Below are 23,925 nucleotides of genomic sequence, written 5' to 3'. Positions count from 1 at the left end.
TTGGTCTTCCACCTTCTCAAAGCCACCTTCCTCCTCTGACTACTCTTCTTCAGACTCCTCTCTCTGCGTTGCCTCTCTCTGCGTTATTATAAGGTGTGTTAAGTAGTACTATTCCTATCAGTTTAATCCCTGTTACGTCCCCTATCAGGGGACGTGTATATGGCATGGATTTTAGGAACCGGGAGATGGAAAAAGATGCTTGGTCGGTCCTCCTACTTCAAATTTGGGGCACTGCGCATGCAATCTACTGTGCCACCACATATGAGTGGTGTGTTAAGTAGTACTATTCTTATCAGTTTAATCCCTGTTACGTCCCCTATCAGGGGACGTGTATATGGCATGGATTTTAGGAACCGGGAGATGGAAAAAGATGCTTGGTCGGTCCGGCCATGAGATAGATAGATTTGATAGATAGATAGATAGATAGATAGATACATAAATTAGATAGATAGATCAATAGATGCAATAGATACATTTGATAGATTCGATAGATAGATAGATTTGCTAGATAAATAGATAGATTTGCTAGATAGATAATTTCCCAGACAGAGAATTACAAGACGTGCGGTCTGGGACCCATGGTAAGGTTCCCAGAGGCAGTTGCGGCGCCAGGGGACGTGTATATGGCATGGATTTTAGGAACCGGGAGATGGAAAAAGATGCTTGGTCGGTCCTCCTACTGCGCGTGCAATCTACTGTGCCACCAGATATGAGTGGTGTGTTAAGTAGTACTATTCTTATCAGTTTAATACCTGTTACGTCCCCTATCAGGGTACGTGTATATGGCATGGATTTTAGGAACCAGGAGATGGAAAAAGATGCTTTGTCGGTCCGGCCACGAGATAGATAGATTTGATAGATACATAGATTAGATAGAGTGAGATGAGTGGTGGCACTGGGCAAGTGGGCCTGGCACACACGCTAGCAGGCATGCAACTGCAATTAGATTACACTAGCAGACTGATGTTTCACAGTCAAAAAAGTTTTTTTTTTTTAATTATTTACACTACTGTTACACCAGATATGAGTGGTGGCACTGGGCAAGTGGGCCTGGCACACACGCTGGCAGGCAGGCAACTGCAATTAGATTACACTAGCAGACTGATGTTTCACAGTCAAAAAAGTTTTTTTTTTAATTATTTACACTACTGTTACCTCAGATATGAGTGGTGGCACTGGGCAAGTGAGCTTGCCACACACGCTGGCAGGCAGGCAACTGCAATTAGATTACACTAGCAGACTGATGTTTCACACTCAAAAAAGTTTTTTTTTTAAATTATTTACACTACTGTTACACCAGATCTGAGTGGTGGCACTGGGCAAGTGGGCCTGGCACACACGCTGGCAGGCAGGCAACTGCAATTAGATTACACTAGCAGACTGATGTTTCACAGTCAAAAAAGGTTTTTTTTTTAAATTATTTACACTACTGTTACACCAGATATGAGTGGTGGCACTGGGCAAATGGGTCTGGCACAAACGCTGGCAGGCAGCCAACTGCAATTAGATTACACTAGCAGACTGATGTTTCACAGTCAAAAAAGTTTTTTTTTTTTTAAATATTTACACTACTGTTACACCAGATATGAGTGGTGGCACTGGGCAAGTGGGCCTGGCACACACGGTAGCAGGCAGGCAACTGCAATTAGATTACACTAGCAGACTGATGTTTCACAGTCAAAAAAAGTTGTTTTTTTTTAAATTATTTACACTACTGTTACACCAGATATGAGTGGTGGCACTGGGCAAGTGGGCCTGGCACACACGCTGGCAGGCAACTGCAATTAGATTACACTAGCAGACTGATGTTTCACAGTCAAAAAAGTTTTTTTAAAAAAATTATTTACAGTACTGTTACACCAGATATGAGTGGTGGCACTGGGCAAGTGGGCCTGGCATTCACGCTGGCAGGCAGGCAACTGCAATTAGATTACACTAGCAGACTGATGTTTCACAGTCAAAAAAGTTATTTTTTTTAAATTATTTACACTACTGTTACACCAGATATGAGTGGTGGCACTGGGCAAGTGGGCCTGGCACACAAGCTAGCAGGCAGGCAACTGCAATTAGATTACACTAGCAGACTGATGTTTCCCAGTCAAAAAAGTTTTTTTTTTAATTATTTACACTACTGTTACACCAGATATGAGTGGTGGCACTGGGCAAGTGGGCCTGGCACACACGCTGGCAGGCAGGCAACTGCAATTAGATTACACTAGCAGACTGATGTTTCACAGTCAAAAAAGTTTTTTTTTTTTTAAATTATTTACACTACTGTTACACCAGATATGAGTGGTGGCACTGGGCAAGTGAGCCTGCCACACACACTGGCAGACAGGCAACTGCAATTAGATTACACTAGCAGACTGATGTTTCACAGTCAAAAAAGTTGTTGTTTTTTTAATTATTTACACTACTGTTACACCAGATATGAGTGGTGGCACTGGGCAAGTGGGCCTGGCACACACGCTGGCAGGCAGGCAACTGCAATTAGATTACACTAGCAGACTGATGTTTCACAGTCAAAAAAGTTGTTTTTTTTAAATTATTTACACTACTGTTACACCAGATATGAGTGGTGGCACTGGGCAAGTGGGCCTGGCACACACGCTGGCAGGCAGGCAACTGCAATTAGATTACACTAGCAGACTGATGTTTCACAGTCAAAAAAGTTGTTGTTTTTTTAAATTATTTACACTACTGTTACACCAGATATGAGTGGTGGCACTGGGCAAGTGGTCCTGGCACACATGCTGGCAACTGCAATTAGATTACACTAGCAGACTGATGTTTCACAGTCAAAAAAGTGTTTTTTTTTTTTTAATTAATTACACTACTGTTACACCAGATATGAGTGGTGTGGCACTGGGCAAGTGGGCCTGGCACACACGCTGGCAGGCAGGCAGGCAACTGTAATTAGATTACACTAGCACACTGATGTTTCACAGTCAAAAAAGTTTTTTTTTTTTTACACCAGATATGAGTGGTGGCACTGGGCAAGTGGCTTGGCAGGCAAGCAACTGCAATTAGATTACACAGGGAAAAAAATGATGTTCTAGCCCAAAAAGGGCTTTTTGGGGTGCTGTCCTTAAAGCAGAGATCAGATGAGTCCTTCCGGACTGTAGTGGACACTGAATACACTAGCCTAGCTATCAATATCCCTATAAAATCACAAGCAGCTACACTGTCCCTCCTTTCACTAACAATGCAACTTCCGAATGAATCTAAAATGGCTGCTGTCCAGGAGCTGGGAGGGTCTGGGAGGGAGGGTCTGCTGCTGATTGGCTGGAATGTGTCTGCAGACTGTGAGATACAGGGTCAAAGTTTACTCAATGATGACGAATAGGGGGCGGATCGAACATCGCATATGTTCACCCGCCGCGGCGAACGCAAACATGCTATGTTCGCCGGGAACTATTCGCCGGCAAACAATTTGCGACATCACTATTGACGTAAGGGGATTTGCGGTAGCCAAAAGTCGCGGAAGAAAAGTGAGCGGTACACCTGTACCTGCCAGACTCGTAATACCAGCGGGCATTAAAAAGCAGCGTTGGGACCTCTCAACGCTGCTTTTTAAGGCTAATGCAGAACTCGTAATCTAGGCGCATGTTATTTAATGATTTTCTTTAATTGTTGAATTTTGCTTTTTTAAAATTAAAAGTCTTAGTTAAACCTTTAAGACACTGCTTTAGAAAAGAGATTTTAAATGTGACCATGTTATGATGATCACTGTTACCCAAAATGTTCTTTGACTTCTATGTTTGATATTATATCTGTATTGTTTAGTAGCACTAAATCCAATATAGCGTCACTCCTAGTTGGCTCCTCTATTAATTGTGACAAGAAGTTATCCCTGAGAACATTTAAAAATCTATTCCCCTTAGCTGAATTACTAGTTTCATTGGCCCAGTTTATATCAGGGTAGTTAAAATCTCCCATAATTACAGCACTGTTATTAGCAGTCTTACTTATTTGCATTAGTAGTTGAGTTTCCTCCAGGTCACTAATGTTGGAAGGGCTTGTAGTATGTTCCTAGTAATATTTTTTTATGACCCCCCCCCCACACACTCTTTATTTCCACCCACAGGGTCTCTACATTGTCGCCTGTATCATAAATATCTTTCCTTATTGTAGGTTTAAGGTTAGGTTTAATATACATGCAGATTCCTCCACCCCTTTTTATTATTCCTGTCCCTCCTAAATAAAGTATACCCCTCTAAGTTAACTGCCCAGTCATGTGAATCATCCCACCAAGTTTCAGTTATACTAATAACATCATAGTCGTCTTCTGCAACTAAGAGCTCCAGCTCCCCCAATTTTACCTGTTATGCTTCTTGCATTTGTTGTCATACATTTAATTTTCATTTAATTTTCAGCTTTCTGCTGATACTTGGTGTGCTTTCCTCCATACTTTCTAATGTGATATTTCTTAAGTCATCCCTTTCTTGAGATATTAAAGGAGTGATATATTCACAGACTGATCTCTCTGTTCTATTGTGTTCTAACTGACCCTCCTCCCCTTTGCCTAGTTTAAAAGATTCTCTAAACATGCTACCATCCTTTTCCCCAACACACCTGCACCCATGTCATTGAGGTGCAATCCATCCTTACTTTACAAATTGTACCCAAGTGAAAAGTCAGCCCAGTGCTCTAAAAAGGCAAACCCCTCCTTTTTACACCATGTTTTTAACCATGAATTAACAGACCTTAGCTTCTTCTGCCTTACTGAGTTAGCACACGGCACTGGTAATATCTCCGAAAATATTACTTTGGAGGTCCTTGCTTTAAGCTTGCTACCTAACTCCCTGAAGTCATTTTTTAGGACTCTCTATCTCCTGCTGATTCCTTCATTAGTACCAATATGTATCATGACTGCAGGATCAGACCCACATTCCTCTAAAAATCTATCAATACGCTCCACATTGCTCCTAATCTGCTGCCCCTAACATCGCCGCCACCTACATTAGTTATTAACCCCTAATCTGCTGCTCCTAACATCGCCACCACCTACATTAAGTTATTAACCCCTAATCTGCTGCCCCTAACATCACCGCTACCTACACTTATTAACCCCTAATCTGCCACCGCCAATGTTGCCACCACTATACTAAAGTTAATAACTCCTAAACCTAATCCTAACGTAACCCTAACCCTAAGCATCAGCCAATAGGAATTAAAGGGGAAAAAATCTGATTGGCTGTTGCAATCAGCCAATAGGATTGAGCTCTCATTGCATTGGCTGTTCCAATCAGCCAATAGAATGAGAGCTCAATCCTATTGGCTGATTGGATCAGCCAGTAGGATGAAAGCTCAATCCTATTGGCTGATTGCAACAGCCAATAGGATTTTTCCCCCTTTAATTCCTATTGGCTGATAGAAATCTTTCAGCCAATAGGAATGTAAGGGATGCCATCTTGGATGACGTCACTTAAAGGGAACTTTCAGTTTACGGCAGCAAACGTAAGAAGAGGATGCTCCACGCGGGATGTCTTGAAGATGGACCCGCTCCGCGCCGGATGGATGAAGATAGAAGATGCCATCTGGATGAAGACTTCTTGTTGCTTGGATGAGGACTTCGCTGGCTGGATGAAGATGGATGTCCGGACTTCGATAACTGTAAGTGGATCGTCGGGGGTTAGTGTTAGGTTTTTTGAAGGGTTTTTTGTTTTTTGTTTTTTAGGTTAAGGTTTTTTGGAAATTCGTAAAAGAGCTAAATGCCCTTTTAAGTGCAATGCCCATCCAAATCCCCTTTTCAGGGCAATGTTTATCTTAGGTTTATTTAGATAGGTTTTTATTTGGGGGGTTTGGTTGGGTGGGTGGTGGATTTTACTGTTGGGGGGTTGTTTGTATTTTTTATTGCAATGTAAAAGAGCTGATATCTTTGGGGCAATGCCCCACCAAAAGGTCTTTTTAAGGGTCATTGGCAGTTTAGTGTAGGATATGGGGGGTATTATTTTGGACGGGCTTTTTTATTTTGATAAGGCTATTAGATTAGAAGTAATTCGTTTTTATTTTTGATAATTTCGTTTTTTATTTTTTGTAATTTAGTGTTTATTTTTTTTTGTAAGTTAGTAAATTGTATTTTATTAGTTTAATGTATTTCATTTTATTGTAATGTTAGGTTTTAGTGTACGGCAGGTTAGGTTTTATTTTACAGGTAACTTTGTATTTATTTTAACTAGGTAGTTAGTAAAAATGTAATAACTATTTACTAACTAGTCTACCTAGGTAAAATAAATACAAACTTACCTGTGAAATAAAAATAATAAAACTATTACGGCTAGATTTAGAGTTCTGCGGCCAAAGGGGTGCGTTAGCTATGCTTCCCCTATGGGGAAACACTCCCTAAGCCAATCAGATTGAGCTCGCATTCTATTGGCTGTTCCGATCAGCCAATAGAATGCGAGCTCAATCTGATTGGCTGATTGGATCAGCCAATCAGATTGAACTTCAATCTGATTGGCTGATTCCATCAGCCAATCAGAATTTTCCTACCTTAAAGGAAACTTCATTCGTCTGGAGTTTGTCGTGGAGGAAGGATGTTCCACGTCGGCGGCATGAAGATCGAGCTGGAAGAAAGAAGATTCAAGATGCCGCTTGATAGAAGACTTCAGCCGGATGATGGACCTCTTCAGCCCCCGCTTGGATGAAGACTTCCGCTGGATGATGGACCTCTTCAGCCCCCGCTTGGATGAAGACTTCAGCCAGATGATGGACCTCTTCAGCCCCCACTTGGATGAAGACATCGCCCGGATAGGAGGAAGACTTCGGACCCTCTTCTGGACGGATCGGTGATACCCAGCGTGGTGAAGATAAGGTAGGAAGATCTTCAGGGGCTTAGTGTTAGGTTTATTTAAGGGGGGTTTGGGTTAGATTAGGGGTATGTGGGTGGTGGGTTGTAATGTTGGGGGGCTTTGTTATTTTATTAGGGGGCTTAGAGTAGGTGTAATTAGCTTAAAATTGTTGTAATATTTTTCTTATGTTTGTAAATTATTTTTTTATTTTTTGTAACTTAGTTCTTTTTTTATTTTTTGTACTTTAGTTAGTGTATTTATTTGTATTTATTTGTAGGTATTTGTATTTAATTTATTTATTGATAGTGTAGTGTTAGGTTTAATTGTAACTTAGGTTAGGATTTATTTTACAGGTAATTTTGTAATTATTTTAACTAGGTAGCTATTAAATAGTTATTAACTATTTATTAGCTATTGTACCTAGTTAAAATAAATACAAAGTTGCCTGTAAAATAAATATAAATCCTAAAATAGCTACAATATAATTATTATTTATATTGTATCTATATTAGGGTTTATTTTACAGGTAAGTATTTAGCTTTAAATAGGAATAATTTATTTAATAAGATTTATTTTTTTCGTTAGATAAAAATTATATTTAACTTAGGGGGGTGTTAGGGTTAGGGTTAGACTTAGCTTTAGGGGTTAATACATTTATTAGAGTAAAGGTGAGGTCCGGTCGGCAGATTAGGGGTTAATAATTGTAAGTAAGGTAGCGGCGACATTGGGGGGGGCAGATTAGGGGTTAATAAATATAATGTAGGTGTCAGCGGTGTTAGGGGCAGCAGATTAGGGGTACATAGGGATAATGTAGGTTGCGGCGTTGTGCGGTCGGCAGATTAGGGGTTAAAAAAATTTAATAGAGTGGCTGCGATGTGGGGGGGGGCCTCGGTTTAGGGGTACATAGGTAGTTTATGGGTGTTAGTGTACTTTAGAGCACAGTAGTTAAGAGCTTTATGAACCGGCCTTAGCCCAGAAAGCTCTTAACTCCTGGCTTTTCTCTGCGGCTGGAGTCTTGTCGTTAGATTTCTAACGCTCACTTCAGCCAAGACTTTAAATACCGGCGTTAGAAAGATCCCATTGAAAAGATAGGATACGCAATTGGCGTAGGGGGATCTGCGGTATGGAAAAGTCGTGGCTGGAAAGTGAGCGTTAGACCCTTACCTACAAGACTCTAAATACCAGCGGTAGGACAAAACCAGCGTTAGGACCCCCTAACGCTGGTTTTGACGGCTAACGCAGAACTCTAAATCTAGGTGTTAGTTATTTTGTAGCTAGCTTAGGTTTTTTTTTTACAGGTAAGTATGTATTTAGTTTTAAATAGGAATTATTTAGTTAATAATTGTAAGTTTTATTTAGATTTATTTTAATTATATTTAAGTTAGGGGGTGTTAGGCTTAGGGTTATGTTAGGGTTATTGTTATACTTATGGTTAGGTTTACATTAGGGTTAGGATTAGCGGTTAATATATTTATGTAGAGTTAGTGATGTGGGAGGTCAGAGGTTTAGGGGGGATGTCTTGAAGATGGACCCGCTCCGCGCCGGATGGATGAAGATAGAAGATTCCATCTGGATGAAGACTTCTTGCCGCTTGGATGAGGACTTCGCTGGCTGGATGAAGATCGAAGAGGCCGCCTGGATAAAGACTTCTTGAAGCTTGGATGAGGACTTCGCCAGCTGGATGAGGATGGATGTCCGGACTTCGATAACTGTAAGTGGATCGTCGGGGTTTAGTGTTAGGTTTTTTTTAAGCGTTTTTTTGGGTGTTTTTTTTTTTTAGGTTAGGGTTTTAGGAAATTCGTAAAAGAGCTAAATGTCCTTTTAAGTGCAATGCCCATCCAAATGCCCTTTTCGGGGCAATGTTTAGCTTAGGTTTATTTAGATAGGTTTTTATTTGGGGGGTTTGGTTGGGTGGGTGGTGGATTTTACTGTTGGGGGGTTGTTTGTATTTTTTATTGCAATGTAAAAGATCTGATATCTTTGGGGCAATGCCCGGCAAAAGGCCTTTTTAAGGGCCATTGGCAGTTTAGTGTAGGCTGGGGGGGAGTTATTTTGGGTGTGCTTTTTTATTTTGATAGGGCTATTAGATTAGGAGTAGTTCATTTTTATTTTTGATAATTTCGTTTTTTAATTTTTGTAATTTACTGTTTTGTTTTTTTTAAGTTAGTAAATTGTATTTTATTAATTTCATTTTTTTCATTTTATTGTAATGTTAGGTTTTAGTGTAGGGCAGGTTAGGTTTTATTTTACAGGTAAATGTATTTATTTTAACTAGGTAGTTAGTAAATAGTTAATAACTATTTACTAACTAGTCTACCTAGGTAAAATAAATACAAACTTACCTGTGAAATAAAAATAAAACCTAAAATAGCTACAATATAACTATTAGTTATTTTGTAGCTGGCTTTGGGCTTTTTTTACAGGTAAGTATGTATTTAGTTTTAAATAAGAATTATTTAGTTAATAATTGTAATGTTTATTTAGATTCATTTTAATTATATTTAAGTTAGGGGGTGTTAGGCTTAGGGTTACGTTAGGGGTTAATATATTTATGTAGAGTTAGTGATGTGAGAGGTCAGAGGTTTAGGGGTTAATAATTTATTTTAGTATATTTCAAATGTGGAGGGCTTGCGGTTTAGTGGTTAATAGGTTTATTATAGCGGCGGTGTGGGTGGATTGCAGATTAGGGGTTAATAATATTTAAATAGTGTTTGCGATGCGGGAGGGCAGCGGTTTAGGGTTTAATAGGTTTATTATAGTGGCGACGATGTCAGGGAGTGGCGGAATAGGGGTTAATAAATTTTAATAGTGGCGGCGAGGTCCGGAGCGGCGGATATGGGGTTAATAAATTTATTATAGTGTTTGCAATGCGAGAGGGTAACACTTTAGTTATGAGTTTTATGGTACAGCTTTGTAACGTAAAACTCATAACTACTGACTTTAGATGGCGATACAGATCTTGTCGTTATAGGGTGTACCGCTCACTTTTTAGCCTCCCATGAAAACTCGTAATACCGGCACTATGGAGGTCCCATTGAAAAAGGACTTTTTAAAAAGTGCAGTACTGACGTTGTGTGACGGCCAAAAAGGTGTGCTGTACACCTATACCTACAAGACTTGTAATGCCATATTTTCAGCGTTACAAGCCGCAACGCGAAACTTGTAATCTAGCTGTTGGTTAGCTAACTGCTTTACTTAAACAGACAATCTTACTTTAACAGATAATCAGTGCAGCAGACCATCTCAGAACAGGAGTTACTGTGTCAGATTTATAGTCTAGCTAGGCCCAAACAGGTGGGGGAAAAAAATCCCACCCCTAATTACCACACACACCAGAAACAAAAAAAACAAAAATAAACGGTAGATACAAACCAATAAAGTGTTTTTGTTTTTTTTTAAATGCAACCCTTGCACAGCAAACAATTGAAAAATGCCCCTTTAAGTATTCCTCTACTCAGAGAATATATATATATATTCTCTGTGTGCTTATTGCTAAATAAATGTGTATTTGAAATGTTGTTTATAAAACTAAAATAATTAGGCCCTGGAAGCATAAAAATAGATTCCAGTGCAGTCCAATTATTTGAAAGGGTTTAGGTACAGCAGGTGTATCAGGGACAGTACAATGTAAAATTGTTTTTCTATTAATGTATTTTCAATGACTTGTTATACCAGCTGCAGAGTATAAAATGTATAAGAAATTGCATTTTCAGGATTATTTGTGTATATGAAGTAGCTGGTTTTGTGCTTTAAAACCATAGTCTATTACAATGGGTTAAGCTTCAGGTGATATCATATCTCATTATATTATCACTTTGTGTACACACACTTGCTTCCTTATCTTATATTTGTCTGCAAAACTAAAGCTCAATACTTAGAGAGAACAATGTAAAATTATAATTTTATTACTTAACTATCCTGCACCCCACTGTGAGTTTAATTTCTTCTGCTGGCTGTGTTTACTTAGGCTATTCAATAGCTGAGACTCCAGTATCAAAAATTTCAGTATAGATTGGGAAACCACAAGCTATTTCAAAGGCCAAAATAGGGGTAAAGGAGGTACTTGTAAACAATTTAATACACTCCAGCAGGTAAAATGGATAATTGGGAACAATTTAAATGGGAGAACATTTTTGGGTGAACTGTCCTTAAAAATCCATTCTTTTCTTTCTTTCTGGATTCAGATAAAATACAGAATTTTAAACGATTATCAATTTTACATCTATTATCTAATTAGCTTTGTACTCTTGGTAGCTATTGTTGAAAAGCAAACCTAGGTAGGCACAGAAAACAGCAATGCACTACTGGGAGCTAGCTTCTGATTGTTGGATGCAAATTTATGTCTCATCATTGGCTCACCTAATATGTACATCTAGCTCCCATTAGCACAATGATGATCCTTCAACAAAGTATAACAAGAGAATGATGCAAATTTGTTGATAGTAGTAAATTGGAAAGTTGTTTAAAATGGTATGTCTGAAAGAACATTTTTGGGTTTCATGTTCCTTAACCCCTTAATGACCTACGACGTACAGGGTACGTCCTACAAAAAATGGTCGTTAACGACCAACAACGTACCCTGTACGTCGTCAAGGGTTTCAAGCGGTGTAAGCGATCCTGATCACTTCCAGCCGCTTTCAAGGTATTGCCATGATGCCTCGATATTGAGGCATCACTGCAATACCTTTTTTTTGCACACCGATGGTGCTGATCGTTGGTGGGTGGGAGCAGCTGCAGGGAGGCGGGTGGGCCGCCCATCGCTGGACTAGTCCTGGCCGCTGTCCCGGGAAGGGGGGCGGGAGTGCGCAAGGGGGGGCGCACACATGACCGATCAGTGCAAGAGGGGGAAATAATTGTTTGGAATGGGATCTGGGAGGGGGAGAGGGGGAGGATATTGAGGGGGGGGGCAGCTACACTACGAAAAAATAGGGTAAAATAAAAATAATTTTAAAAAATGAGCATATTTGTTAAGAAACTGGGTACTGGCAGACAGCTGCTAGTACCTAAAATGGCCACAAATAGAAAGAGGGGGAGTTTAAGAGAGCTGTTTTGGGGGGATTGTGGAGGTTGAGGGGTTAGGGGGGAACCTACACTGCAGAAACTATTATATATTTAAAAAAAAATTCTTTAAACAAAAGGCTTTTATTTTAGTACTGGCAGACTTTCTGCCAGTACTTAAGATGGCAGTGACAGTTGTGGGATGGGGGAGGGAAGAGAGCTGTTTGTGAGGGGTCAGGGAGGGACCAGGGGGTGGGATATGTCATGTGGGAGACTGATCTCTATATTAAAGCTAAAATTAACCCTACAAGCTCTCTACAAGCTCCCTAATTAACCCCTTCACTGCTGGGCATAATACAGGTGTTGTACGCAGCAGCATTTAGCTGCCTTATAATTACCAAAAAGCAACGCCAGAGCCATATATGTCTGCTATTTCTGAACAAAGGGGATCCCAGAGAAGCATTTACAACCATTTGTGCCATAATTGCACAAGCTAATTATAAATAATTTCAGTGAGAAACCTAAAGCTAGTGAAAAAGTTAACTTTTTTTTTTTTATTTGATCGCATTTGGCGGTGAAATGGTGGCATTAAATATACCAAAATGGGCCAAGATCAATACTTTTGGTTGTCTACTACACCACACTTAAGTTAAAATTAACACCTGTCTATATTGGGACACCTTGCAAGTGGTGACTGGCTGAGCAAAATATCCCCATATTGTGTGACTAAGATCCCAATTTTATTTAAAAAGAATAGTTGTTTGCAGGCATTTCTTTGCAGCAGTTTAAAAAATATGTTGTGTTTTTGATACTGGAGGTGCGCCAATACCTTTTTGTTGTATAATTACTGGGTCATATTGGCAGCACTCCCAAAAGATGTGTATATAAAAAATGTTTGTAAGGTGTGCTAAAAAACCATATTGTATTTGTATTTAATTAGGTTGACTGACCATCTCCCATTTGTTTAAGCACCCCACCCAAGCTCAGGTGTGCTCATGACTGTGTAGCAGAGTTGTGAATATTAAGCCAGGGAGTCTCATTCTATTATTAGGAGTTAAAGCAGGAATGATTCAGCCCTCTGTGGCAAAAGAACTGTAGTGTTAGGAGTGTTTTATAGTTTTTAAAATAAAAGTCTTTTTATTATACTGGACTTTCCACGGATTTTGGTTTATCTCATTTCAATCCAATACATTGATTGTTTCTGTGACCACTATATGTGAGCACTAGATGGAATATATCTAAAAAGTTTACTCCCCTGCTCGAGACTGGTTTGTGGGAACAAGTCAGAAAAACGGAGTGAAAGCCGGCCCAAGTACTGAGTAGCCTGGAGAACATGGGGACTAGTTTGCTGGGCGACTATAAGAGCTCAGAAGGCTTTTGTAGCCTTACAGCTTGTAAGTATGTTACTTTGGAGTGCGGGCTGGTATTGATAACACTGATTGTGCACTATGGTGGCGCCTTCTTTTATTTCCTTTTGATACTGCAGAATTTGGACACCAACAGATTTTTGAAGAAGCAGCTGGCCACGACTTTATTCCCTTGGAGACCTGTGAGACATTATACAACGTGTCTGGGAAAGGCTTCGTCTAGATTTGGGATAAGTGCTATTCTTTTTGTGATTACCACATGAACTTAATTTATACTTGTACACTGTATATCAAGATTGTACACATTGTATCACAATATTTTATCACGTAGCAATTGATAATAAATTTGTTGTTTGGTTATAATATCAATGACACGTAGGGGGATTGATATCCATTATCACCGCCATTTTTAGGCGCATCCAATTGTTTCTACAATTTATATTTTTTAAGTTAAAATTAACCCTACAAGTTCCCTACAAGCTACCTAGTTAACCCCTTCACTGCTGGGCATAATACAAGTGTGGTGCACAGCGGCATTTAACGGCCTTCTAATTACCAAAAAGCAACGCCAAAGCCATATATGATTCCAGAGAAGCATTTCCAACCATTTGTGCCATAATTGCACAACCTGTTTGTAAATAATTTCAGTGAGAAACCTAAAGTTTGTGAAAAGTGAACTATTTTTTGTATTTGATTGCATTTGGCGGTGAAATGGTGGCATGAAATAAACCAAAATGGACCTAGATCAATACTTTGGATTGTCTACTAAAAAAAATATATACATGTCAAAGGATATTCAGGGATTCCTGACAGATATCAGTGTTAGAACGTAACTAACGCTAATTTTGAAAAAAATGGTTTGGAAATAGCAAAGTGCTACTTGAATTTATTGCCCTATAACTTGCAAAAAAAGCAAAGAACATGTAAACATTGGGTATTTCTAAACTCAGGACAAAATTTAGAAACTATTTAGCATGGTTGTTTTTTGGTGGTTGTAGATGTGTAACACATTTTGGGGGTCAAAGTTAGAAAAAGTGTGTTGTTTTCCATTTTTTCATCATATTTCAGAAACGGTTCATGATTCAGATAGAGCATGAAATTTTAAGCAACTTTCTAATTTACTCCTACTAAAAAAAATTATTTGTTCTCTTGCTATCTTTATTTGACAAGCAAGAATGTAAGCTTAGGACCCGGCCCATTTTTGATTCAGCACCTGAGTTGTGCTTGCTGATTGGTGGCTAAATGTAGGTGCTGAACCAAATATGGGCTGCCTCTTTAGCTTAGACCCCTGCTTTTTCAAACAAAGATAAAGAACAAAGAAACATTCTGCTAGATTACGAGTCTTGCGTTAGCCTTAAAAAGCAGCGTTGAGAGGTCCCAACACTGCTTTTTAATGCCCGCTGGTATTACGAGTCTGGCAGGTACAGGTATACCGCTCACTTTTTTTCCACGACTCGAGCATACCGCAAATCCCCTTACGTCAATTGCGTATCCTATCTTCTTAATTGGTTTTTCTTAATGCCGGGATTACGAGTCTTGGAAAAAGTGAGCGGTACAGCCTCTCCTGTCAAGACTGGTACCGCATTTAAAAGTCAGTAGTTAAGAGTTTTATGGGCTAACGCCGTAACATAAAATTCTTAACTAAAGTGCTAAAAAGTACACTAACACCCATAAACTACCTATTAACCCCTAAACCGAGCCCCCCCCCCTCCCCACATCGCAAACACTTAAATAAATGTTTTAAACCCTAATCTGTCGACCGGACATCGCCGCCACTGTAATAAATATATTAACCCCTAAACCGCCGCACTCCTGCCTCGCAAACACTACCTACATTTATTAACCCCTAATCTGCCGTCCCCAACGTCGCTGCAACTATATTAAATGTATTAACCCCTAAACCTAAGTCTAACCCTAACCCCCCCTAAATTAAATATAATTTAAATAAATCGAAATAAAATAACTACAATTAACTAAATTAGTCCTATTTAAAACTAAATACTAACCTATAGAATAAACCCTTAGATAGCTACAATATAACTAATAGTTACATTGTAGCTATTTTAGGATTTATTTTTATTTTACAGGCAAGCTTGTATTTATTTTAACTAGGTAGAATAGTTATTAAATAGTTATTAACTATTTAATAACTACCTAGCTAAAATAAGTACAAATTTACCTGTAAAATAAACCCTAACCTAAGTTACAATTACACCTAACACTACACTATAAATAAATTAATTACCTAAATTAAATGAAACTAATTACAATAAAATAAACTAAAGTACAAAAAAAAACCCCACTAAATTACAAAAAATAATAAAATAATTACAAGAATTTTAAAATAATTACATCTACTCTAATCCCCCTAATAAAATAAAAAAAGCCCTACCCTATACTAAATTACAAATAGCCCTTAAAAGGGCCTTTTGCGGGGTATTGCCCCAAAGTAATTAGCTCTTTTACCTGTAAAAAAAATTACAATACCCCCCCAACATTACAACCCACCACCCACACACCCAAACCTACTCTAAAACCCACCCAATACCCCCTTTAAAAAAAATTAACACTAACCCCTTGAAGATCACCCTACCTTGAGACGTCTTCACCCAACCGGGCAGAAGTGGAACTCCAGATGGGCAGAAGTCTTCATCCAGGCGGCATCTTCTATCTTCATCCATCCGGAGCGGAGCGGGTCCATCTTCAAGCCAGCCGACGCGGAGCATCCTCTTCCAATGACATCCAACTGAAGAATGAAGGTTCCTTTAAATTACATCATCCAAGATGGCGTCCCTTGATTCCGATTGGCTGATAGGATTCTCCCAGCCAATCGGAATTAAGATAGGAAAAATCCTATTGGCTGATGCAATCAGCCAATAGGATTGAGCTCGCATTCTATTGGCTGATTGGAACAGCCAATAGAATGCAAGCTCAATCCTATTGGCTGATTGGATCAGCCAATAGGATTGAACTTCAATCCTATTGGCTGATTGCATTATATTATTTCATTGTAATTAGTTTAATTTAATTTAGGTAATTAATTTATTTATAGTGTAGTGTTAGGTGTAATTGTAACTTAGGTTAGGATTTATTTTACAGGTAAATTTGTACTTATTTTAGCTAGGTAGTTATTAAATAGTTAATAACTATTGTACCTAGTTAAAATAAATACAAACTTGCCTGTAAAATAAAAATAAATCCTAAATAGCTACAATGTAACTATTAGTTATATTGTAGCTATCTTAGGGTTTATTTTATAGGTAAGTATTTAGTTTTAAATAGGACTAATTTAGTTAATTGTAGTTATTTTATTTCAATTTATTTAAATTATATTTAAGTTAGGGGGGGATAGGTTTAGGGTTAGACTTAGGGGTTAATAACTTTATTATAGTGGCGGCGGCGTTGGGGGCGGCAGATTAGGGGTTAATAAGTGTAGGTAGGTTGCAGCGACATTGGGGGGGGCATATTAGGGGTTAATAAATATAATGTAGGGTTCAGCAATGTTGGGGACAGCAGGTTAGGGGTTCATAAGTATAATGTAGGTGGCGGCGGTGTCCGGAGCGGCAGATTAGGGGTTAATAATAAAATGCAGGTGTCGGCGATGTCGGGGGCGGCAGATTAAGGGGTTAATAAGTGTAAGATTAGGGGTGTTTAGACTCGGGGTTCATGTTAGGGTGTTAGGTGTAGACATAAAAAGTCTTTCCCCATAGGAATCAATGGGGCTGCGTTAGGAGCTGAACGCTGCTTTTTTGCAGGGTTTTTTTTCAGCCGAAACTGCCCTATTGATTCCTATGGGGAAATTGTGCACAAGCACGTTTAGCCAGCTCACCGCTGACTTAAGCAGCGCTGGTATTGAGGTGAGATGTGGAGCTAAATTTTGCTTTCCGCTCAGTTTTTTGCGGCTAACGCCAGGTTTAAACAAAACCTGTAATACCAGCGTTGTTTGTAGGTGAGCGATGAGCATAAACTGTTAACGCAAAACTCGTAATCTAGGTGATAGATAATAGGAGTAAATTAGAAAGTTGCTTAAAATTGCATGCTTTATCTGAATCATGAAATAAAAAAAGTGGGTTTAGTATCCCTTTAAGTAAATGTTCTATGGTATTATGGGTAATGCTAAGCTTTATGAAACTATATCCTATAATATAAAAGGCCAAGTGTGTTTTTCCGAAGCTGCCATGTGCAGTAGAGACAGCGCAAGGACAAACACACCTGGCCTTCAACAGACTGACCTGGCATCTGCCAACCGGGTGTGAGGGGGGCATCATGCGGGCGGGGCCAGGAGTGACGTGCGCGGGGCTGTGCCAGTGTTCTTTCGAGAACTCAAATTCCTCGAAAACTCCAATCTGACGTCACTTCAGTTAACTCGTCTATTTTAATATTTGTTTTGCCTCTGTCTGGGGGGCGCACCACCGATCCTCTGGCATACATCCCAAGTAAAGCTTGGGGAATGAGGCTTAAAAGGGGGGCTGTGCAAACATGAGAGAGCTCAAAAGAGGGGAGATAGAGAGAGAGCAAAAGACAAAAATGGGGGATAGAGAGAGAAAAAGAGGGGGGACAGAGAGAGCAAAAGAGAGGGAGAGAGACAGCAAAAGAGAGGGGGGAGGGAGAGTAAAAGAAAGGGGAGAGAGAGCAAAAGAGGGGAGATAGAGAGAGCAAAAGAGAGGGAGAGAGACAGCAAAAGAGAGGGGGAGAAAGGGGAGAGAAAGAGCAAAAGAGAAGGGAGAGAGCACAAAAGAGGGGAGAGAGAGACCGCAAAAGAGAGGGGGGAAGAGAGGGGGGGGAGAGAGAGCAAAAGAGAGGGGGAAATAGAAAGCATAAGAGAGGGAGAGAGAGCAAAAGAGAGGGGGGAGAGAGAGAGACAGCAAAAGATGGTGGATAGAGAGAGCAAAAGAGGGGGATAAAGAGAGCAAAATAGAGGGGGAGGGAGAGCAAAAGAAAGGGGAGAGAGAGAGCAAAAGAGGGGAGATAGAGAGTGCAAAAGAGAGGGAGATAAAGAGAGCAAAAGAGACGGGGGGAAAGGGGAGAGAGAGAGCAAAAAACAGGGAGAGAGCAAAAGAGAGGGGGAGAGCGCAAAAGAGTGGAGAGAGAGAGAGAGAGAGAGAGCACAAAAGAGAGGGGGGAAGAAAGGGGGAGAGAGAGAGCAAAAGAGAGGGGAGAGAGAGAGAGCAAAAGAGAGGTGGGGAGAGAGAGCAAAACAGAGGGAGAGAGATGGGAGAGAGAGAGCAAAAGAGGGGGATAGAGAGAGCAAAAGAGGGGGTAGAGAAAGCAAAAGAGAGGGGGAGAGAGCAAAAGAGAGGAGGGGAGAGAGAGCAAAAGAGGGGGGATAGAGAGAGCAAAAGAGAGGGGGAGAAAGGGGAGAGAAAGAGCAAAAGAGAAGGGAGAGAGTGCAAAAGAGGGGAGAGAGAGACCACAAAAGAGAGGGGGGAAGATAGGGGGGCAGAGAGATAGCAAAAGAGAGGGGAGAGAGAGAGCAAAAGAGAGGGGGAAATAGAAAGCAAAAGAGAGGGGTACAGAGAGCAAAAGAGAGGGGGGGAGAGAGAGACAGCAAAAGATGGTGGATAGAGAGAGCAAAAGATGGGGGATAAAGAGAGCAAAATAGAGGGAGAGAGACAGCAAAAGAGAGGGGGAGGGAGAGCAAAAGAAAGGAGAGAGAGAGAGCAAAAGAGGGGAGATAGAGAGAGCAAAAGAGAGGGAGATAAAGAGAGCAAAAGAGAGGGGGAAAGGGGAGAGAGAGAGCAAAAAACAGGGGAGAGAGAGCAAAAGAGAGGGGGAGAGCGCAAAAGAGTGGAGAGAGAGAGAGAGCACAAAAGAGAGGGGGGAAGAAAGGGGGAGAGAGAGAGCAAAAGAGAGGGGAGAGAGAGAGAGCAAAAGAGGGGGGGAGAGAGAGCAAAAGAGAGGGAGAGAGAAAGAGCAAAAGAGATGGGAGAGAGAGAGCAAAAGAGGGGGGATAGAGAAAGCAAAAGAGGGGGTAGAGAAAGCAAAAGAGAGGGGGAGAGAGCAAAAGAGAGGAGGGGAGAGAGAGCAAAAGAGGGGGGATAGAGAGAGCAAAAGAGAGGGAGAGAGACAGCAAAAGAGAGGGGGAGAAAGGGGAGAGAAAGAGCAAAAGAGAAGGGAGAGAGTGCAAAAGAGGGGAGAGAGAGACCGCAAAAGAGAGGGGGGAAGAGAGGGGGGGAGAGAGAGCAAAAGAGAGGGGATAGAGAGAGCAAAAGAGAGGGGGAAATAGAAAGCAAAAGAGAGGGGGAGAGAGAGCAAAAGAGAGGGGGGAGAGAGAGACAGCAAAAGAGGGTGGATAGAGAGAGCAAAAGAGGGGGGATAAAGAGAGCAAAATAGAGGGAGAGAGACAGCAAAAGAGAGGGGGAGGGAGAGCAAAAGAAAGGGGAGAGAGAGAGAGCAAAAGAGGGGAGATAGAGAGAGCAAAAGAGAGGGGGGAAAGGGGAGAGAGAGAGCAAAAAACAGGGAAGAGAGAGCAAAAGAGAGGGGGAAAGCGCAAAAGAGTGGAGAGAGAGAGCACAAAAGAGAGGGGGGAAGAAAGGGGGAGAGAGAGAGCAAAAGAGAGGGGAGAGAGAGAGAGCAAAAGAGAGGGGGGAAAGAGAGCAAAAGAGAGGGAGAGAGAAATAGCAAAAGAGATGGGAGAGAGAGAGCAAAAGAGGGGGGATAGAGAGAGCAAAAGAGGGGGGTAGAGAAAGCATAAGAGAGGGGGAGAGAGCAAAAGAATGGAGGGAGAGAGAGCAAAAGAGGGGGGATAGAGAGAGCAAAAGAGAGGGGGAGAAAGGGGAGAGAAAGAGCAAAAGAGGGGAGATAGAGAGAGCAAAAGAGAGGGAGAGAGACAGCAAAAGAGAGGGGGAGAAAGGGGAGAGAAAGAGCAAAAGAGAAGGGAGAGAGCACAAAAGAGGGGAGAGAGAGACCGCAAAAGAGAGGGGGGAAGAGATGGGGGGGAGAGAGAGCAAAAGAGAGGGGGAAATAGAAAGCATAAGAGAGGGAGAGAGAGCAAAAGAGAGGGGGGAGAGAGAGAGACAGCAAAAGATGGTGGATAGAGAGAGCAAAAGAGGGGGATAAAGAGAGCAAAATAGAGGGGGAGGGAGAGCAAAAGAAAGGGGAGAGAGAGAGCAAAAGAGGGGAGATAGAGAGTGCAAAAGAGAGGGAGATAAAGAGAGCAAAAGAGACGGGGGGAAAGGGGAGAGAGAGAGCAAAAAACAGGGGAGAGAGAGCAAAAGAGAGGGGGAGAGCGCAAAAGAGTGGAGAGAGAGAGAGCACAAAAGAGAGGGGGGAAGAAAGGGGGAGAGAGAGAGCAAAAGAGAGGGGAGAGAGAGAGAGCAAAAGAGAGGTGGGGAGAGAGAGCAAAACAGAGGGAGAGAGATGGGAGAGAGAGAGCAAAAGAGGGGGGATAGAGAGAGCAAAAGAGGGGGTAGAGAAAGCAAAAGAGAGGGGGAGAGAGCAAAAGAGAGGAGGGGAGAGAGAGCAAAAGAGGGGGGATAGAGAGAGCAAAAGAGAGGGGGAGAAAGGGGAGAGAAAGAGCAAAAGAGAAGGGAGAGAGTGCAAAAGAGGGAGAGAGAGACCGCAAAAGAGAGGGGGGAAGAGAGGGGGGGAGAGAGAGCAAAAGAGAGGGGAGAGAGAGAGCAAAAGAGAGGGGGAAATAGAAAGCAAAAGAGAGGGGTACAGAGAGCAAAAGAGAGGGGGGGAGAGAGAGACAGCAAAAGATGGTGGATAGAGAGAGCAAAAGATGGGGGATAAAGAGAGCAAAATAGAGGGAGAGAGACAGCAAAAGAGAGGGGGAGGGAGAGCAAAAGAAAGGAGAGAGAGAGAGCAAAAGAGGGGAGATAGAGAGAGCAAAAGAGAGGGAGATAAAGAGAGCAAAAGAGAGGGGGAAAGGGGAGAGAGAGAGCAAAAAACAGGGGAGAGAGAGCAAAAGAGAGGGGGAGAGCGCAAAAGAGTGGAGAGAGAGAGAGAGCACAAAAGAGAGGGGGGAAGAAAGGGGGAGAGAGAGAGCAAAAGAGAGGGGAGAGAGAGAGAGCAAAAGAGGGGGGGAGAGAGAGCAAAAGAGAGGGAGAGAGAAAGAGCAAAAGAGATGGGAGAGAGAGAGCAAAAGAGGGGGGATAGAGAAAGCAAAAGAGGGGGTAGAGAAAGCAAAAGAGAGGGGGAGAGAGCAAAAGAGAGGAGGGGAGAGAGAGCAAAAGAGGGGGGATAGAGAGAGCAAAAGAGAGGGAGAGAGACAGCAAAAGAGAGGGGGAGAAAGGGGAGAGAAAGAGCAAAAGAGAAGGGAGAGAGTGCAAAAGAGGGGAGAGAGAGACCGCAAAAGAGAGGGGGGAAGAGAGGGGGGGAGAGAGAGCAAAAGAGAGGGGAGAGAGAGAGCAAAAGAGAGGGGGAAATAGAAAGCAAAAGAGAGGGGGAGAGAGAGCAAAAGAGAGGGGGGAGAGAGAGACAGCAAAAGAGGGTGGATAGAGAGAGCAAAAGAGGGGGGATAAAGAGAGCAAAATAGAGGGAGAGAGACAGCAAAAGAGAGGGGGAGGGAGAGCAAAAGAAAGGGGAGAGAGAGAGAGCAAAAGAGGGGAGATAGAGAGAGCAAAAGAGAGGGGGGAAAGGGGAGAGAGAGAGCAAAAAACAGGGAAGAGAGAGCAAAAGAGAGGGGGAAAGCGCAAAAGAGTGGAGAGAGAGAGCACAAAAGAGAGGGGGGAAGAAAGGGGGAGAGAGAGAGAGCAAAAGAGAGGGGAGAGAGAGAGAGCAAAAGAGAGGGGGGAAAGAGAGCAAAAGAGAGAGAGAGAGCAAAAGAGGGGAGATAGAGAGAGCAAAAGAGAGGGGGGGAAAGGGGAGAGAGAGAGCAAAAAACAGGGAAGAGAGAGCAAAAGAGAGGGGGAAAGCGCAAAAGAGTGGAGAGAGAGAGCACAAAAGAGAGGGGGGAAGAAAGGGGGAGAGAGAGAGAGCAAAAGAGGGGGGATAGAGAGAGCAAAAGAGGGGGGTAGAGAAAGCATAAGAGAGGGGGGGAGAGCAAAAGAAAGGAGGGAGAGAGAGCAAAAGAGGGGGGATAGAGAGAGCAAAAGAGAGGGGTAAGAGAGAGAGCAAAAGAGAGGGGGGAAAGAGAGAGAGCAAAAGAGAGGGGAGAGAGCAAAAGAGAGGGAGAGAGAAAGAGCAAAAGAGATGAGAGAGAGAGAGAGCAAAAGAGGGGGATAGAGAGAGCAAAAGAGGGGGGATAGAGAGAGCAAAAGAGGGGGGTAGAGAGCAAAAGAGAGGGGGAGAGAGAGCTCCAGAGGGGGAATAGAGAGAGCAAAAGAGGGGGGATAGAGAGAGCAAAAGAGAGGGGGAGAGAGAGAGCAAAAGAGATGGGGGAGAGAGAGAGAGCAAAAGAGGGGGGATAGAGAGAGAGAGAGGGGATAGAGAAAAGCAAAAGAGGGGGATAGAGAGAGCAAAAGAGAGGGGGGTAAGAGAGAGCACAAAAGAGAGGGGGGAAAGAGAGAGAGCAAAAGAGAGGGGAGAGAAAAAGCAAAAAAGAGGGAGAGAGAGCAAAAGAGAGGGGGAGAGAGAGAGTACAAAAGAGAGGGGGGAAGGAGAGAGAGCAAAAGAGAGGGGAGAGAGAGCAAAAGAGAGGGAGAGAGAGCAAAAGATAGGGAGAGAGAGAGTGCAAAAGAGAGGGGGGAAAGAGAGAGAGTAAAAGAGAGGGGAGAGAGAGCAAAAGAGAGGGGAGAGAGAGCAAAAGAGAGGGAGAGAGAAAGAGCAAAAGAGATGGGAGAGAGAGCAAAAGAGGGGGGATAGAGAGAGCAAAAGAGGGGGGATAGAGAGAGCAAAAGAGGGGGGTAGAGAAAGCAAAAGAGAGGGGGAGAGAGCAAAAGAGAGGAGGGTAAGAGAGAGCGCAAAAGAGAGGGGGGAAAGAGAGAGAGCAAAAGAGAGGGGAGAGAAAAAGCAAAAGAGAGGGAGAGAGAGCAAAAGAGAGGGAGAGAGAGAGTGCAAATGAGAGGGGGGAAAGAGAGAGAGCAAAAGAGAGAGGAGAGAGAGCAAAAGAGAGGAGAGAAAGAGCAAAAGAGAGGGAGAGAGAAAGAGCTCAATAGGGGGAATAGAGAGAGCAAAAGAGGGGGGATAGAGAGAGCAAAAGAGAGGGGGAGAGAGAGCAAAAGAGATGGGGGAGAGAGAGAGAGAGAGAGAGAGAGAGAGAGAGAGAGAGAGAGAGAGAGAGACAGAGAGCAAAAGAGGGGGGATAGAGAGAGAGAGGGGGGGATAGAGAAAAGCAAAAGAAGGGGGATAGAGAGAGCAAAAGAGAGGGGGGTAAGAGAGAGTGCAAAAGAGAGGGGAAAAAGAGAGAGAGCAAAAGAGAGGGGAGAGAAAAAGCAAAAGAGATGGAGAGAGAGCAATAGAGAGGGGAGAGAGAGAGTTCAAAAGAGAGGGGGGAAAGTGAGAGAGCAAAAGAGAGGGGAGAGAGAGCAAAAGAGAGGGGAGAGAGAGCAAAAGAGAGGGAGAGAGAAAGAGCAAAAGAGAGGGGGAGAGAGAGCTCAAGAGGGGGAATAGAGAGAGCAAAAGAGGGGGATAGAAAGAGCAAAAGAGAGGGGGAGAGAGAGAGCAAAAGAGATGGGGGAGAGAGAGAGAGAGAGAGAGAGAGCAAAAGAGGGGGTAAAGAGAGAGAGAGAGGGATTAGAGAAAAGCAAAAGAGGGGGGATAGAGAGAGCAAAAGAGAGTTGGAGAGAGAGAGCAAAATAGATGGGGGAGAGAGAGAGAGAGAGAGAGAGAGCAAAATAGGGGGATAGAGAGAGCAAAAGAGAGTTGGAGAGAGAGAGCAAAAT

This window comes from Bombina bombina, chromosome 10, assembly GCF_027579735.1.
Source record: "Bombina bombina isolate aBomBom1 chromosome 10, aBomBom1.pri, whole genome shotgun sequence".
NCBI lineage: Eukaryota > Metazoa > Chordata > Amphibia > Anura > Bombinatoridae > Bombina > Bombina bombina.
The sequence above is the reverse complement of the archived record's forward strand: the minus strand, read 5'-3'. Positions refer to the sequence as shown.